Source organism: Pristiophorus japonicus, chromosome 18, assembly GCF_044704955.1.
Source record: "Pristiophorus japonicus isolate sPriJap1 chromosome 18, sPriJap1.hap1, whole genome shotgun sequence".
Classification (NCBI taxonomy): Eukaryota; Metazoa; Chordata; class Chondrichthyes; family Pristiophoridae; genus Pristiophorus; species Pristiophorus japonicus.
Genome location: NC_091994.1, coordinates 8,915,554 through 8,932,269, shown reverse-complemented (window position 1 = coordinate 8,932,269; position 16,716 = coordinate 8,915,554). Strand labels below are relative to the sequence as shown.

General features: G+C 47.6%; 1 non-coding gene and 1 pseudogene across 1 annotated transcript; one reads left to right on the top strand and one right to left on the bottom strand.

Moving 5' to 3' along the window:
- Positions 1–10,800: 10,800 nt before the first annotated feature.
- LOC139229544 (U4 spliceosomal RNA) lies at positions 10,801–10,942 on the bottom strand. Its single transcript, XR_011587746.1, has one exon. It is a non-coding gene; the product is annotated as a U4 spliceosomal RNA (small nuclear RNA).
- Positions 10,943–15,848: 4,906 nt separating this feature from the next.
- On the top strand, positions 15,849–16,086 carry LOC139229457 (U2 spliceosomal RNA; annotated as a pseudogene).
- The last annotated feature ends 630 nt before the right edge of the window (positions 16,087–16,716 follow it).

The following is a 16,716-nucleotide window of genomic DNA, read 5'->3' as shown; positions in this document are numbered from 1 at the left end:
TTTCTTCTCCCAGAGGGTTGTGAATCTGTGGAATTCTCTGCCCAAGGAAGCAGTTGAGGCTAGCTCATTGAATGTATTCAAATCACAGATAGATAGATTTTTAACCAATAAAGGAATTAAGGGTTACGGGGAGCGGGCGGGTAAGTGGAGCTGAGTCCACGGCCAGATCAGCCATGATCTTTTTGAATGGCGGAGCAGGCTCGAGGGGCTAGATGGCCTACTCCTGTTCCTAATTCTTATGTTCTCAATCAACATAACAAAAAAAAGACAGATTATCTGGTCATTATCACATTGCTCTTCGTGGGATCTTGCTGTGTGCAAATTGGCTGCTGCGTTACCTAAATTACAACAGTGTCTACACTTCAAGTAAGTATGTCATAGGGTGTAAAATGCCTTGGGGACATCCGGGGGTCTTGAACGGCGCTATTTAAATGCAAGTCTTTCCTTTCCAGTGGGGGATCTAGACCAAAAGGGCATAATCATATAATTAGAGCTGGGTCATTTAGAAGTGAAATCAGGAAATACTTTTTCACACAAAGGGTCGTGGAAATCTGGAACTCTCTCCACCACCCCCTCCCCCTTTTCCTGGCTCTATTTCTCTTTATAAGCTGTTCATCTGCAACATCTCCCAGTCGTGATGAAAGGTTTTTATTCCACTGATTTGTACCCCATGGCTGCAGGAGATTTATGAAATCAGTTGACATTTTAAATCACTAACAGTTTGAAGGATTAAAGATTCTCCTAATACCATTGGTGGCTGCTAGCACTTAATACAAGTGATGTCGTTCACACATATAAGCTTTGCTAATAACATTTCCAGCTTCATCTGAAGGGCGATGACCAGAATCTTAAGGCTGCACTTAAGGTGAAGGATGAGCTTGTTTAAGTGCAATATTTGCCCTTCGTGTTGCTAAGACTAATGGCAAATGCCCTGAAGGTACTTTGGAGTTCAGCAGGTAGAGATGAACAGTTCTGCAAGAGCTTGGTCAATGTGAACCTTGCCCGCAGCATGACTAAGACCACCTCTGTAACATCGGCCATCTCTGCCTTTGCCTCACCTCATCCACTGCTGAAGCCCTCATCCATGCCTTTGTTACCTCTAGACTTGACTATTCTAACATACACCTGGCTGGCCTCTCACATTCTACCCTATGTGATGATCCAAAACTCGGCTGTCCTAACTCGCACCAACTCCCGCTCACCCATCACCCACTGTGCTCGATGACCTACATTGGCTTCCAGTTAAGCAACGCCTCGATTTCAAAATTCTCATCCTTATTTTCACAACCCTCCATGGCCTCTCCCCTCCCTATCTCTGTAATCTCCACCAGCCCCACAAACCCCTGAGATGTCTGCACTACTCTAATTCTCTCTCTTGAGAATCCCTGATTAAAATTGCTCAGCCATCGGTGGCCGTGCCTTCTGTTGTTTGGGCCCCAAGCTCTGGAACTCCCTGCCTAAACCTCTCCGCCTCTCTACCTCTCTTTCCTCCTTCATGACGCTCCTTAAAACCTACCTCTTTGACCAAACTTTTGGTCACCTGCGTTCATTTCTACTTATACGGCTTGGTGTCAAATTTTTTAAATCTCGTATTACTCCTGTAAAGCGCCTTGGGATGTTTCACGGCATTAAAGGCGCTATATAAGTACAAGCAATTTCAACTTGCGCACTTTAATGGCTTCATGTTTGGTATCCAGTTGATCGCCATCCTTTACAATAATTGTGCACGGTCCAATCTGTTCAGAAAGTTATTAACCTTCACTCCTGGAAACTTTGATTGGGAAAAAAAAAACAGGGTCTCATAAAAGCATGATTGAATCCCCTGTGGCATTCTGTTATAGAGCCATCTGCCTTCTTAACCATTTACTATCTAATCTCCATTCAATGAATCTCTTTAACCTGCTGCTTTTGGATGATACACTAAACTAAGGCCCCTTCTCATCTGCCCGGTGGAATGTTAAAGATCCTATGGCACGTTTCAAAGTAGAGCAAGGGGGTACTCACAATGCCCTGACCAATACCATCAAAATAAACCACAGATTAAGCAGTCATTCATTCGTTGCTCTTTGTGAAAGAAAGAAGGAACCTGCATTTATATAATGTTTTTTTTTTACAGCCTCCAGATGTTCTGAAATGCATTGCAGTGCTTTTGAAGTGTAGTCACTGTCATAATGGAGGAACCACAGCAGCCAAATTCACACACATGTGCTCATGACCAGATAATCTGTTTTATTGGTTGAGGGATAAATATTGGCCAGGAGACTGGGGAAAACATCTCTGCTCTTCTTCAAAATAGTGCCATGGGATCTTTTATGTCCACCTGAGAGCAGACGGGGCCTCGGTTTAACATCTAACTCGAGAAACAGCACCTCCAACACCGTAGCATTTCTGTGCTCAAGTCTCTGGACTGGACTTTGAACCCAGGACCTTCTGACGCAGGGGTGAGAGATGTGCTCACTGAGCCACAGCTGACACCGTGTCAATTTGATAATCTGTTTTATTGGTTGAGGGATAAATATTAGCCAGGTTACAAGGCAAAACTCTTCTAAATAGTACCATGGGATGTTTTATGTCCACCTGAGAGGGACAGACAAGACCTCGGTTTAACATCTCCTCCAAAAGACAATTCCTCCAACAGCGCAACACTCCCTCAGTACTGCACTCCCTCATTATTGCACTAGCGTGTCAGCCTGGATTTTGTGCTCAAGTCTCTGGAGTGAGACTATGAATCCACAACCCTCTGACAGAGGCGAGAGATCTACCCACTGAGCTGCGACAGTAATGTTGTGGAACGTTACATAAGAACATAACAAATAGGAACAGGAGTAGGCCATATGGCCCCTCGAGCCTGCTCCGCCATTTAATAAGATCATGGCTGATCTGATCATGGACTCAGCTCCACTTCCCCGCCCGCACCCCATAACCCCTTATCATTTAAGAAACTGTCTATTTCTGTCTTAAATTTATTCAATGATCCAACTTCCACAGCTCTCTGAGGCAGCGAATTGCACAGATTAACAACCCTCTGAGAAAAGAAATTTCTCCTCATCTCAGTTCTAAATGGGCGGCCCCATATTCTAAGATCATGCCCTCTAGTTCTAGTCTCCCCCATCAGCGGAAACATCCTCTCTGCACCCACCTTGTCAAACCCCCTCATAGTCTTATATGTTTCGATAAGATCACCTCTCATTCTTCTGAATTCCAATGAGTAGAGGCCCAACATAATCAACCAATAAGTAACAGGTGCAGAATGGCAGTCACTGTGCTGCACTTGTCAACGCAATAGGATGCTTTAAAAATGCAAGTATTGTTCATTTTATTTACAAAAGAAAGACTTGGATTTATGTAGCACCTTTCACGACCACTGGATGCCTCAAAGCGCTTTACAGCCAATGAAGTACTTTTAGAGTGTAGTCACTATTGTAATGTGGGAGACACGGAAGTCGATTTGCGCACAGCAAGCTTCCACAAACAGCAATGTGATAATGATCAGATAATCTGTTTTTTGTTATGTTGATTGAGGGATAAATATTGGCCCAGGTTACCGGGGATAACCCCTCTGTTCTTCTTCTAAATAGTGCCATGGGATCTTTTACATCCACCTGAGAGAGCAGACGGGGCCTTGGTTTAACGTCTCACCCGAAAGACGGCACCTCCGACAGTGCAGCGCTCCCTCAGCACTGCACTGGGAGTGTCAGCCTAGATTTATGTGCTCTAGTCCCTGGAGTGGGACTTGAACACAAAGGAAATAGTGCTACCCACTGAGCCACGGCTGACACTAATTGATGATTATTTAGATTGAATATCTTCACCAGATTTAATGCTGTTTTAAAATGTGTCCAGTTCCCTTTGAAACAACCTCCAATATCTTTTCACCTGACCCAGTTATATGAGAGTAGCGCACCTGACACCCGTGCTACAGCCAAGGGCAGCTACTGCAGGTATTTATTGCTCCAAACAAGCAATAATTCAATCGCACCAAGGTCAGCTCAGACACCTAAGGAAGTGGGAGGGAGCAGGAAAGCTCGGACATTGCGCGTGCTTCTGAAATGACAAAACATGAGCAGTTTGGAGGACGGTGTGATTTTATTCAGTGTCTGAGTGATGGGACGAGCAAGCTGGATAAGAAAGAACAGCAAGGGACTGATTGATAGAAAAGCACACGAATTGAATGGAGCAATGTTGATATGGTGGCGGGCTGTGTATGGAGTCCCAGGAGCGGCTGTCAAAGCCTCTTCCCCCTGGGCTCTGCATCAAGGGCTGGCGTCTAGCCAAGAATTTTAGTATTCCAAACGGAAATGGGAAAGGACAAGGCTTTTTCCAAGGTTTCATTTTTAAACAGACTGCGATGGGCAGATATTCAATTTGCATTACTGTCCATTTCAATTGAACTGATGTTTCATGCAAAGTTCAGTGGTTAACTTTTGCTTTTGCAGATTTTACAACATGCCCATCACCGCCAAATGGGTCTGGCTCCCCCAGATTCCAACAGTTCTTTCTCTCTGCCCCAGCAGATTAAAGTGCATGCATCACAAGTACAACAACAGCACCAGGAAACTGTTTAAAAAGTAAATCAGACACGGTACATTGAGAATAATATTGCAACTATCATATTCAAATGCTGTCCAAGCCACATTAAAGACTTGCATTTATATAGCACCTTACACGGCCACTGGGCATCTCAAAGCACTTCACAGCCAGTTAAATACTTTTGGAGTGTAGTCACTGTGGTAATGTGGGAAATGTGGTAGCCAATTCGCACACAGCAAGCTCCCACAAACAGCAATGTGCTAATCTGTTTTTGTTATGTTGATGGAGGAATAAATATTGGTCCTAGGAGACTGGGGATAACTCCCCTGCTCTTCTTCGAAATAGTGGATCATTCACACCCACCTGAGAGGGCAGACAGGGCCTCGGTTTATTGCCTCATCCAAAAGACGGCACCTCTGACAGTGCAACGCTCCCTCAGCACTGCACTGGAGTGTCAGCCTAGATTTATGTACTCAAGTCCCTGGAGTAGGACTTGAACCCACAAGTGTCTGACCAGTTAAACAAATACTTTGGTTCTGTCTTCACGAAGGAAGACACAAATAACCTTCCGGAAATACTAGGGGACCGAGGGTCTAGTGAGAAGGAGGAACTGAAGGAATTCCTTATTAGGCGGGAAATTGTGTTGGGGAAATTGATGGGATTGAAGGCCGATAAATCCCCGGGGCCTGATAGTCTGCATCCCAGAGTACTTAAGGAAGTAGCCCTTGAAATTTTTTTTAAATTTCAAAATATACTTTATTCATATAAAAATTTGTACAGTACATTCAAAAGCAGTTCAGTACGTTTAGCTGCGGTCAGCAATCCCATACACTACATTTGGGTGCTGACGGCAGTTCCGTTCGATACATTTCCTTGCTTTTCAGTTCAAGTACAATTCGATACAATACGGGATACATTGTAGTACATTCAACAAATTACATTACATGTGTCACTACACAGTACACGGAATGGGTGACGGTACATTTACATTTTTCCTTTTCAACGTGCATTACGAAACAGACCTTGCATTGTACATGGCACTACATAGGTGTTTACAGATCATGGTGCTCCATGTACACAAAAAAGAAGTTACAAGTACAGCCCGAGGGGGGTTTTGGACTGATTCCTGCCCCTGGGTTGACCGTGGCGGAAGGGCTTTAAACTGTGGCCCTTCCCCACCGTGCCTTTGCGGCGACTGCACCAATTTTAAGTGCGTCCCTCAGCACGTAATCCTGGATCTTGGATTGCGCCAGTCTGCAACACGCAGACGTGGATATTTCCTTGCTCTGGAAGACCAGCAAGTTTCGGCAAGACCAAAGAGCGTCTTTGACCGAGTTGATGGCCCTCCAGCAGCAGGTGATGTCTGTCTCGGTGTGTGTCCCTGGGAACGGCCCGTAGAGCACAGAGTCCTGTGTTACGGAGCTGCTCGGGATGAACCTCGACAGCAACCACTGCATCTCTTTCCAGACCTGCCTTGCGAAGGGGCAATCCTGAAGTAGGTGGGTGACAGTCTCGTCCGCCCCGCAGCCGACTCGGGGGCACCGTGCCGTGCTGCTGAGACGTCGGCTGTGCATGAACGCTCTGACGGGTAAGGCCCTCCTCACCGCCAACCAAGCTACATCTTGGTGCTTGTGTGAAAGCTCTGGCGATGAGACGTTCTGACAAACGAGTTCGACAGTCCGCTCAGGGAACCACCCGACAGGGTCCACCCTCTCCTTCTTTCGTAGGGCGTCCAGGACCTTACGTGCTGACCACTGTTTTATAGCCTTGTGGTCAAAGGGGTTTTTTGTGAAAAACCTTTCCACGAAGGACAGATGGACAGGCATGGTCCAACTAGTGGGAGCAGCGTGGCCAGACCCATCCTTCGCAACACCGGGGACAGGTAGAACCTCAGCACGTGGTGGCACTTGGTGTTTGCGTACCGGGGGTCTGTGCACAGCTTGATGCAGCCGCACACAAAGGTGGCCATCAGGATGAGGGCCACGTTCGGAACATCCTTTCCTCCACTGTCCAGAGATTTGTACATTGTGTCTCTGCGGACACGTTCCATTTTGGACCTCCAGACAAAGTGGAAGACGGCTCGGGTGACTGTCGCGGTACAGGAGCGAGAGATGGGCCAGACCTGTGCCACGTGCAGCAACCCCGAGAGCACCTCACTCCTGATGACCAGGTTCTTTCCTGCCATGGAGAGGAAGCACAGCTTCCACCATCCCAGTTTTTGCTTCACTTTGGTGATACGCTCTTCCCAGTTTTTGGCGCACGCCCTGTCCGCTCCGAACCATATTCCCAACACCTTCAGGTAATCTGGTTTAACGGTGAAGGGAATAAAGGATCGGTCGGCCCAGTTGCCAAAGAACATGGCCTCGCTCTTGCTGCGATTGACCTTTGCTCCTGAGGCCAGTTCAACTGGTCGCAGATTGTGAGCAATCTGCGGACCGACTGCGGATCCGAGCAAAAGGTGGCCACGTCGTCCATGTACAGGGAGGTCTTGACCTGAGCGCCTCCGCTGCCTGGGATCGTCACCCCTCTAATGCCCACATCCCTCCTGATGGACCCGGCAAAGGGCTCGATACAACACACAAACAAGAGAGATGAGAGAGGACAGCCTTGCCTGACTCCAGATCTGATTGGAAAGCTTTCAGTTTCCCACCCGTTGATTAGAACTGCACTACTGATGTCTGTGTAGAGCAGTTGGATCCAATTGCGGATACCCTCCCCAAACCCCATTTTGGAGAGCACGTCCATCAGGTACGTGTGCGATATCCTGTCAAAGGCCTTCTCCTGGTCTAAGCTGATTAAACAGGTGTCCACCCTCCTGTCCCGCATGTAGCCGATTGTATCCCTGAGTAGCGCCAGGCTATCAGAGAGCTTCCTGCCGGGGACAGCGCAGATCTGGCCCGGGTGGATCACCAGCTCAAGAGCAGACTTGACCCTGTTGGCGATGACCTTTGACAGGATCTTGTCGTCCACATTGAGCAGCGAGATGGGCCGCCAGTTTTTGATTTCCTCCCTCTCCCCCTTCTGCTTGTAGATGAGGGTGATGATGCCTTTCCTCATCATGCGGCCGGCCAGAAGCATACCTCCGTACACTTCCAGCAGGTCTGGGCCCATCCAGTCCCACAGAGCGAATACAACTCGACCGGTAAGCCGTCGCTTCCGGGAGTTTTATTTGTCTCGAAGGACCGGACAGCCTTTGTCAGCTCGTCCAGAGTTAACGGGTAGTCCCGACTCTCCTGCTCGCTGTCATCTAAGATCTCCGAAATAGACGACAGGAAAGACTGGGAGGCTGCGCGGTCTGTGGGCTTGACGTCATACAGCCTGGCATAGAAGGATTTGCTGATCCTCAGCATGTCAGGCTGCGAAATCGTCACAGAACCATCTTCTTCCTTTAGGCTGGTGATCACAGAGCTCCCCCTGTGTACCTTTTGGAAGAAGAAGCGCGAACACGTCTCATCCTGCTCGCCGGAGCGGACTCTGGAACGGAAAATGATTTTGGAGGACTCTGAGGCAAAGAGCGAGGCTTGCTAGCCCTTCGCCTCTTCGAGTTCCTCCGCGACATCAGCCCCCATCGACTGCAACAGGAGCAGGTTTTGCTCTTCTGGAGTTGGGACAATTCCCTCTGTCTCCCTCTTGCCTCCTGAACACCTTTGAGGATGAAGAATCTCTTGATGTTCATCTTGATTGTTTCCCACCATTGCATTGGGGAATCGCAGAGGGGTTTTACGGTTCTCCAACCTTTGTAATCCCTCTTGAGTTCCTCAACGTTTTCCGGAGTCAACAGTTTTACGTTCAGCTTCCATATCCCTCTGCCAACTTTCTGGTTTTGCTGTGGGCGACAGTCGGCCAGTAGGAGGCAGTGGTCAGAGAAGAACACCGGCGTGATGTCGGTGGATCTGACCTTGAGCGTGTGGGACACAAACAGGAAGTCTATTCTGGAACGGACAGACCCGTCTGGTCTCGACCAGGTGTATCTGAGCGGTGCTCCGTCTGCAGGGTTGCTGAAGACGTCGCACAGCTTGGCATCTTTTACCGCATCCATCAGGAGTCTGGACGTGGTGCCCAGCTTGCTGTCGGCTCTGCTGGATCGTCCAGCCGCATCGATGATGCAGTTGAAGTCACCGCCCAGAATGACCGGCCCGGACATCGCCAGCAGCAGTGGGAGCTGCTGGAAGAGGGCCAGCCGCTCGTTCTTGTGAGCTGGGGCGTAAACATTAATTAACCTGAGAGGGGAGTTTTTGTACATTACGTCTGCTACCAGGAGGCGGCCGTCCACCACCTCCTTAACTTCGGTGATGGTGAAGTGGCCTCCCCGCAGCAGAATGCCCAGGCCGGAAGCCCGGCAGTCGTTGCCTCCTGACCATATGGATGGTCCATGGGCCCACCATCGTGACCACTGCCGGTAACCGCACTCCTGCAAGAACAACAGGTCCACTTTGACCTTGGCGAGGTACCCCAAGGTGGAAACACATCGTGCAGTGGATTTTACGCTACGCACGTTAATAGTAGCAATTTTTAAATCCATTTTAAAGCTATTGTTTACAGTTACAAACATTACACTTCAAATAACTCGTCCTTTAAGGCCGAGATCTGCTCAATGGCCAGTTCCAGCATGCGTAGGTTATTACTATGAAAGTCTACTGCACCTGGGCTGGCGTGGTCGTCATCCTCTGCCGTGGGAGTGTTTCGACCAGGGGACGGCTGCAGTGCTGTTATAAGGTCCGATACGTCCTCTGCACTGTCCTCGCCTGGTGTTGGTGGTTCCCTCCTTTCCTCAGTCGCGGTGGTCTCGAGCTGGTGTGCTTCGATCGCTGCGTCGCTCCCGGTATTCCGGAGGTGGGGTGTGCTGGGCTCTTCGCTGCTCCCGTTGTCCCGGAGCTGGTCTGCGTTGGTCGCTTCTTCGGCTCCCGGTGTTCCGGAGCTCGTGTGTGCTGGGCACTTCGCTGCTCCCGGGTTCCTGGAGCGAGGCTGTGCTGGTCACTTCACTGCTCCCGGTCGCCTGTGGCTGTGGGTTGGTGTATTGCCTCTTGTTTTGGTGGCGGTAGTGAGGGATTTTGTCTCGCCTTTCCTCATCAGACGAGCTGCCGTCTGTCGTGGACGTTAGCCGCCTCTTCCCTGTCGTTTCCGCAGGGGCCCTTGCTCGCCTGTTCTCCTTACGCTTGCGGGCCTTTTTCTTGACGGTCTCCCATCCCGCTTCATCGTCTGCTGTCTCCTCGTTCCTGGACTCGGTGCGCTGGGGCAGAGCTTCACTGCTGGCTGCTGGTGTGTCGCAGCTCGCGACAGCAGGCTTCTCTTCCTCACCGACTTGTTCCGAGTCCACGAGGGCAGTTGCTACTTTGCCCCGGGCGTTGGTCGGGGGGGGTGTGTGGGTCTCCTCTGGAGCGTTGTGTTCCTCAGCTTCCTCCTCCTCTCGTGCAATGTTCTTTGCTGCCTGCGCATAGCTGAAGTTGCGCTTCATTTCTGCACGCTCTCGGTGACGATACTCGAGGAGCTCAGCGCCCTTCCGGATGCACTTCCTCCACTTAGGGCGGTCTATGGCCAGGGACTCCCAGGTGTCACTGGGGATGTCACACTTTATCAAGGAAGCTTTGAGGGCATCCTTGTAACGTTTACTCTGCCCGCCTTTGGCTCGTTTGCCGTGGGCGAGTTCCAAGTAGAGCGCTTGCTTTGGGAGTCTCGTGTCTGGCATGCGGACAATGTGGCCCGCCCAACGGAGCTGATCAAGTGCGGTTCGTGCTTCAGTGTGAGGATAGCAGCATCAGGGCCAATGAAAATCAGCTGGAAACTCTGTGAATCCTGAGAGAGCAACTGGGGAGAGACAGAGAGAGAAAAAACAGAAACTGGGGGGTGTTGGGAGAGAAACAGAAAGTGGGAGAGTGGTATTTACTTGGTGATATGGTAGAAACATCCCAGAAGTTGCTTTTGTTTAAACATTACTTATCCTTAAATGCTTGTATTCTTTCTTTGATTTATGAATGATGGTACTCACCTGAGCATAAAAGAAAACGTCAAATATTTTATTCGAGGTTTAGCGATATTAAGACACAGAAATAAAGTAAATGCAGTAACATTTGCAAGTATTGGGAAAAATATCAGCGCAATAAATGTCCTATGAATAAATATTAAATGCTCACGAACACGTCAAAGCAGTGTTAACACAACCTATCCAATCCAAGAATGCTACATCGCACACGATTGGCTGCGGATAGTTTATTGTGAAAGTATATAACACCACAGGATATGTATTCACTTCTATTTTGTTTAAAAATGCAGTCTCCGCGGAGACTATCAAAAATTGCCGTTGCCGACTATATTTCAAGTCGTCATAAGCGGGGTATTGGGAAAAGTTTTCAATAAGCAATAATCGCGCCTCGGTTAAACCTCATCAGCTACGATACTGCCACTGCGCAAAGCTAATCAAATTACCCTGACGACCGGAGGTCTATCTGACGGATACTATTTACCGTTGTGGTGACCTATCTTAAAAACAAATTTTGTCATCAGATAAAGTTATGATTTCTTTTGGATCACATTATTTTCTCAACACAAATAGACAAAGAAATATTTTTTCAAACAAAATCATTGAGTTGGAAATAAAGGATTATGGGACGGTATCTAATATGTTAATCAGTGTATGATGTGCTGGCTACTTTGAAGTAACAGTGCGATACTGCTGAGATGCAAGTGGTATTGGGCAGAATGATGGAAACACACAGATCAGCTTTCAAGTCGATGATCTTGCATTAGAACTTTCAGATTTTCAGCATCGCCTGTATTTTGCTTTTGTTTAAACAGAATGCTGTTTGGCACTCTGAATATCTGCCGAATGTATTATTATCCTTTATTTGTATGCTAATAAAAATGGCAACTTTTGATTCTATTTTAGCAGTAGCAAAATGGATAGCAAATCATAGACTCATATAGCACAGAAGGAGGCCATTCAACACATTGTGCCTGTTCCTGTGGCTAAAAGAGCTATCCAATTTGTCCCACTGCCCTGCTCTTTCCTAATCTGAGGAAGGACGTTCTTGCTATTGAGGGAGTGCAGTGAAGGTTCACCAGACTGATTCCCAGGATGGCAGGACTGACATATGAGGAGAGACTGGATCGATTGGGCCTTTATTCAATTGGAGTTTAGAAGGATGAGAGGGGATCTCATAGAAACATGTAAGATTCTGACGGGATGGGACAGGTTAGATGCGAGAAGAACGTTCCTGATGTTGGGGAAGTCCAGAACCAGAGGACACAGTCTTAGGATAAGGGGTAGGCCATTTAGGACTGAGATGAGGAGAAACTTCTTCACTCAGAGAGTTGTTAACCTGTGGAATTCCCTGCCGCAGAGAGTTGTTGATGCCAGTTCATTGGATATATTCAAGAGGGAGTTAGATATGGCCCTTACGGCTAAGGGGATCAAGGGGTATGGAGAGAAAGCAGGAAAGGGGTACTGAGGGAATGATCAACCATGATATTGAATGGTGGTGCAGGCTCGAAGGGCTGAATGGCCTACTCCTGCACCTATTTTCTATGTTTCTATGTTGCTATAGATTATGGATCAATTCCTGCAGAGTGGAGGGTGGCAAATGTAACCCCACTATTTAAAAAAGGGAGAGAGAAAATGGGGAACTACAGACCAGTTAGCCTAACGTCAGTAGTAGGGAAAATGCTCGAGTCTATTATAAAGGATGTGATAACAGGACACTTAGAAAATATCAATGGGATTAGACAAAGTCAACATGGATTTATGAAAGGAAAATCGTGTTTGACAAACCTACTGGAGTTTTTTGAGGGTGTAACTGATAAAATAGATAAGGGAGAACCAGTGGATGTAGTGTATTTGGATTTTCAGAAGGCCTTTGATAAAGTCCCACATAAGAGGTTAGTGTGCAAAATTAAAGCACATAGGATTGGGGGTAATATATTGACGTGGATAGAGAACTGGTTGGCAGACAGGAAACAGAAAGTCGGGATAAACTTGTCCTTTTCAGAATGGCAGGCAGTGACTAGTGGAGTGTCGCAGGGCTCAGTGCTGGGACCCCAGCTCTTTACAATATACATTAACGATTTAGATGAAGGAATTGAGTGTAATATGTCCAAGTTTGCGGATGACACTAAACTGGGTGGCAGTGTGAGCTGTGAGGAGGACGCTAAGAGGCTGCAGTGTGACTTGGACAGGTTAGGTGAGTGGGCAAATGCATGGCAGATGCAGTATAAGGTGGATAAATGTGAGGTTATCCATTTTGGAGGCAAAAACATGAGGGCAGAATATTATCTGGATGGCAGTAGATTAGGAAAAGGGGAGGTGTAACAAAACCTGGGTGTCATGGTTCATCAGTCACTGAAAGTGGGCATGCAGGTACAGCAGGCGGTGAAGAAGGCAAATGGTATGTTGGCCTTCATAGCTAGGGGATTTGAGTGTAGGAGCAGGGAGGTCTTACTGCAGTTGTACAGGGCCTTAGTGAGGCCTCATCTGGAATATTGTGTTCAGTTTTGGTCTCCTAATCTGAGGAATGACATTCTTGCTATTGAGGAAGTGCAGCGAAGATTCACCAGACTGATTCTAGGGATGGCTGGGCTGTCATATGAGGAGAGACTGGATCAACTGGGACTTTATTCATTGGAGTTTAGAAGGATGAGAGGGGATCTCGTAGAAACGTATAAGATTCTGACAGGACTGGACAGGTTAGATGCGGGAAGAATGTTCCCGATTTGGGGAAGTCCAGAACCAGGGCACATAGTCTTAGGATAAGGGATAGGCCATTTAGGACTGAGATGAGGAGAAACTTCTTCACTCAGAGAGTTGTTAACCTATGGAATTCCCTGCCGTAGAGAGTTGTTGATGCCAGTTCATTGGATATATTCAAGAGGGAGTTAGATATGTCCCTTACGGCTAGGGGGATCAAGGGGTATGGAGAGAAAGCAGGAAAGGGGTACTGAGGTGAATGATCAGCCATGATCTTATTGAATGGCGGTGCAGGCTTGAAGGGCCGAATGGCCTACTCCTGCACCTATTTTCTATGTTTCTATGTTTCTATGTTTCTATGTTTCTAAAGGCTTACGTCCATAATAATGTAATGTGATTGAGTACTGTAGACGTGAGTAAGTGTGATCTTAATTCTTTATTCTAACTCCAGAGTGCTGGTACAGCATGGGAGGCCAGCTTATATACCGTGCTCCCAAGGGATGCTGGGATCCCTTGGAACTCCAACAGATACGCCCTCTGGTGGCGGTGGAATGCTAGTTACATAGGGTTGCATACATAACAGACAGGTTGCATACACGAGGGTAGTAGTCCCTTGAGTTTAGAAGATTATGGGGTGATCTAATCGAGATGTTTAAAATGCTGAATGGATCTGATGGGGTAGGTAGAGAAAAACTATTTGCTCTGGCGGAGGGAGTCCTGAACAAGTGGGCAATAAGTGGGGAAATATTGAAAAGGCTGTGGATGCTGGGGCGGAAATCTTCAGGTTTGCGATTGATAAAATTGTGAGGTATCTGTATTAAGGGACATGGAGCAAAGGCAAGTGAATGGGGTTGAATTACAGATCAGCCATGATCCAATTGAATGGCGGAACAGGATCCAGAGGCGGAATGAGCTACTCGTGTTCCTGTGTATGATGGACTGCACCACTCAGTCCTCTAACCGTGCTGAACATTTAATATCTTTTACTGGGGAAACTTCAGCTTGAGGAGCCATTAGAGATAAATTGGTTGAGACAACAAAACAGCTACTTACTGGAAGAAGAATACAGCTGCTATCACAATACATTTACCTGGTCAAGGTCCCGTTCTTCATGTGTAAGCCCAGACTAATTGACCATCGCAACCAAGCCTCACTTTACCTCCACACATCCAAGGACCTTTTCCAGCAGGAGTCAATGGACACTGAACAGAAGCAGGAGCCCTGGCTGAATTTTCCTTTCCCTCGGCCAGGGCACTGAATCAAATTGTAGCAGCGCCCAAACGATGTCCATTTAACTCAGCCTTGACCAAGGATCAGACCCAGGGCCTCCTGTTCGCAATGGCTGAGTACAACAACAGGCAATGCATTTACCTACTGGACCACAGGGGAAGCTATTCAGCGTTTGTTGGGATCTGGATATTTGATGAAGACGCATAAGAGGGCGGATTCCGGGGTGGGATGACCCCTGGTGAGAAGTGAAGCTTGTAGGACGATGGTTCAGGACATCACGTGCCCATGGCCCCAAAACCTGCCATCCTTTATCACATGCCTATCCTTTCCTGAACTTTGCCCCTTGCCAATGCCTGAGCATGGAATCAGAGCTAAGATCCTAAAGGGATGCAGGTTGGAGCACCAATATGTGGAGTCACAGTAGAGTGAGGTGCCTCCGTGACTAGGGTTGTTGCCAACACACCAGGATTTCCCTGGAGTTTCCCGGAATTAAAGATTCACCTCTTGGTTACAGCTGTGAAACACTCCCGGGACAAATATCATAGGAGCTTTTCAAAAATGGTGCGTTTTGTTCATTTTATGTGAATACTTTCATTTATTAATTATAGCAATATTGGAGATGGAGAAAAAAGCGCTGCTTGACTGGGTGAGGCAGCTGGAGGTGGGAGATCATGTGATGAAAACTCCAGGAATACGTCCAAGATGCACTGCAGCAACTCGCCAAGACTTCTCCGGCAGCACCTCCCAAACCCATGACCTCTACCACCTAGAAGGACAAGGGCAGCAGGGGCATGGAAACACCATCATCTACAAGTTCTCCTCCAAGTCACACACCATCCTGACTGGGAAATATATCGGCCGTTCCTTCATCGTCTCTGGGTCAAAATCCTGGGACTCCCTCCCTAACAGCACTGTGGGAGCACCTTCACCACACGGACTGCAGCGGTTCAAGAAGGCGACTCACCACCACCTCACGAGGGCAATTAGGGACGGGCAATAAATGCTGGCCTTGCCCGCGATGCCCAACTCCCGGAATGAATTAAAAAACACAGAGAGAGCAACCCTATTCATACCGGAGATACTCCCCTCCCCATTCAATACTGAGTGTCCAATCCTTCCCAATCCCGACTATTACATTGGGATAGTACTGAGAAGAAGTGCAGAGGCAGATACTTGCTCCAAAGGGAGGGAAGGTATTTCCAAAGTAAAGGCACTTTCACCCTCCAAGTCACACACCATCCTGACTTGGAAATATATCGGCTGTTCCTTTATCGTCAGTGGGTCAAAATCCTGGAACTCCATCCCTAACAGCACTGTGGGAGCACCTTCACCACACGGACTGCAGCGGTTCAAGAAGGCGGCTCACCATCACCTTCTCAAGGGCAATTAGGGATGGGCAATAAATGCCAGCCTTGCTTCTCGGCCTTTTGGCTAAGATCATGCGTAACTGACCTGACAGGGGAGTAACCATGACCCCAACGTGGTTCTCCCTGGATCAGGAAGGTGATTCTCCTATGCTTTTTGGAAATAGGAGGTGGGTGGGATGGTTTGACCCATCCATCTCCACAGAGGTGTGTGGGGGGCCTGACCCATCCACCTCCATGGCACGAACCTGGTATTGCAGTACTACCAGGAACGGTGCAGTGGCTCTAGGCCTTTTGGCTAAGAGCATTGGCGCAGAGTGATCCTTGATGTGTGCAAGGTGATCTCTGGCGTTTGTGATTTGACAAAGAATTGGAAAGATTGGCAACGAATTAAAAAAAAAAATGCCAGCCTTGCCAGTGACACACACATCCTAGGAATGAATACAAAAAAAATGTTACGATATTATTTTGACTCAGTTATTTATTATGAACTGGTGGAGCTGCTGTCCCAATGACAGCAAAATATAATGAGGCAGTGGCCTTTCAATGGAATGAGTTATGATAACATTTAAAAAATGTAATCCCAATCATTGTATGATAAAAAATGTGTCAACTTCAATGCTACCAGAAATATTGGTTTTGAAAAATATGTATCTTCAAGTAACATTCAAGTGTGGAGATTAGATAGGGCATGAATTATTCATCATTGTTACATCAAAGTGAGGAGAAATCCCATCACATGTTTCATTGTCAGCATCTTCTTCCACCTGTTGGGAACTAGCTCTGATGCAGTGCTGAGGCGAACAAGGCACTTTGATGCGCACTGCAAATATGCTCATGTTCTCAGCAGGAGTCCACAGGCGGGATTGTTGCCTCTGTGTCTTTATGACATGGTGTTTAAAAACAAAGCCTCTC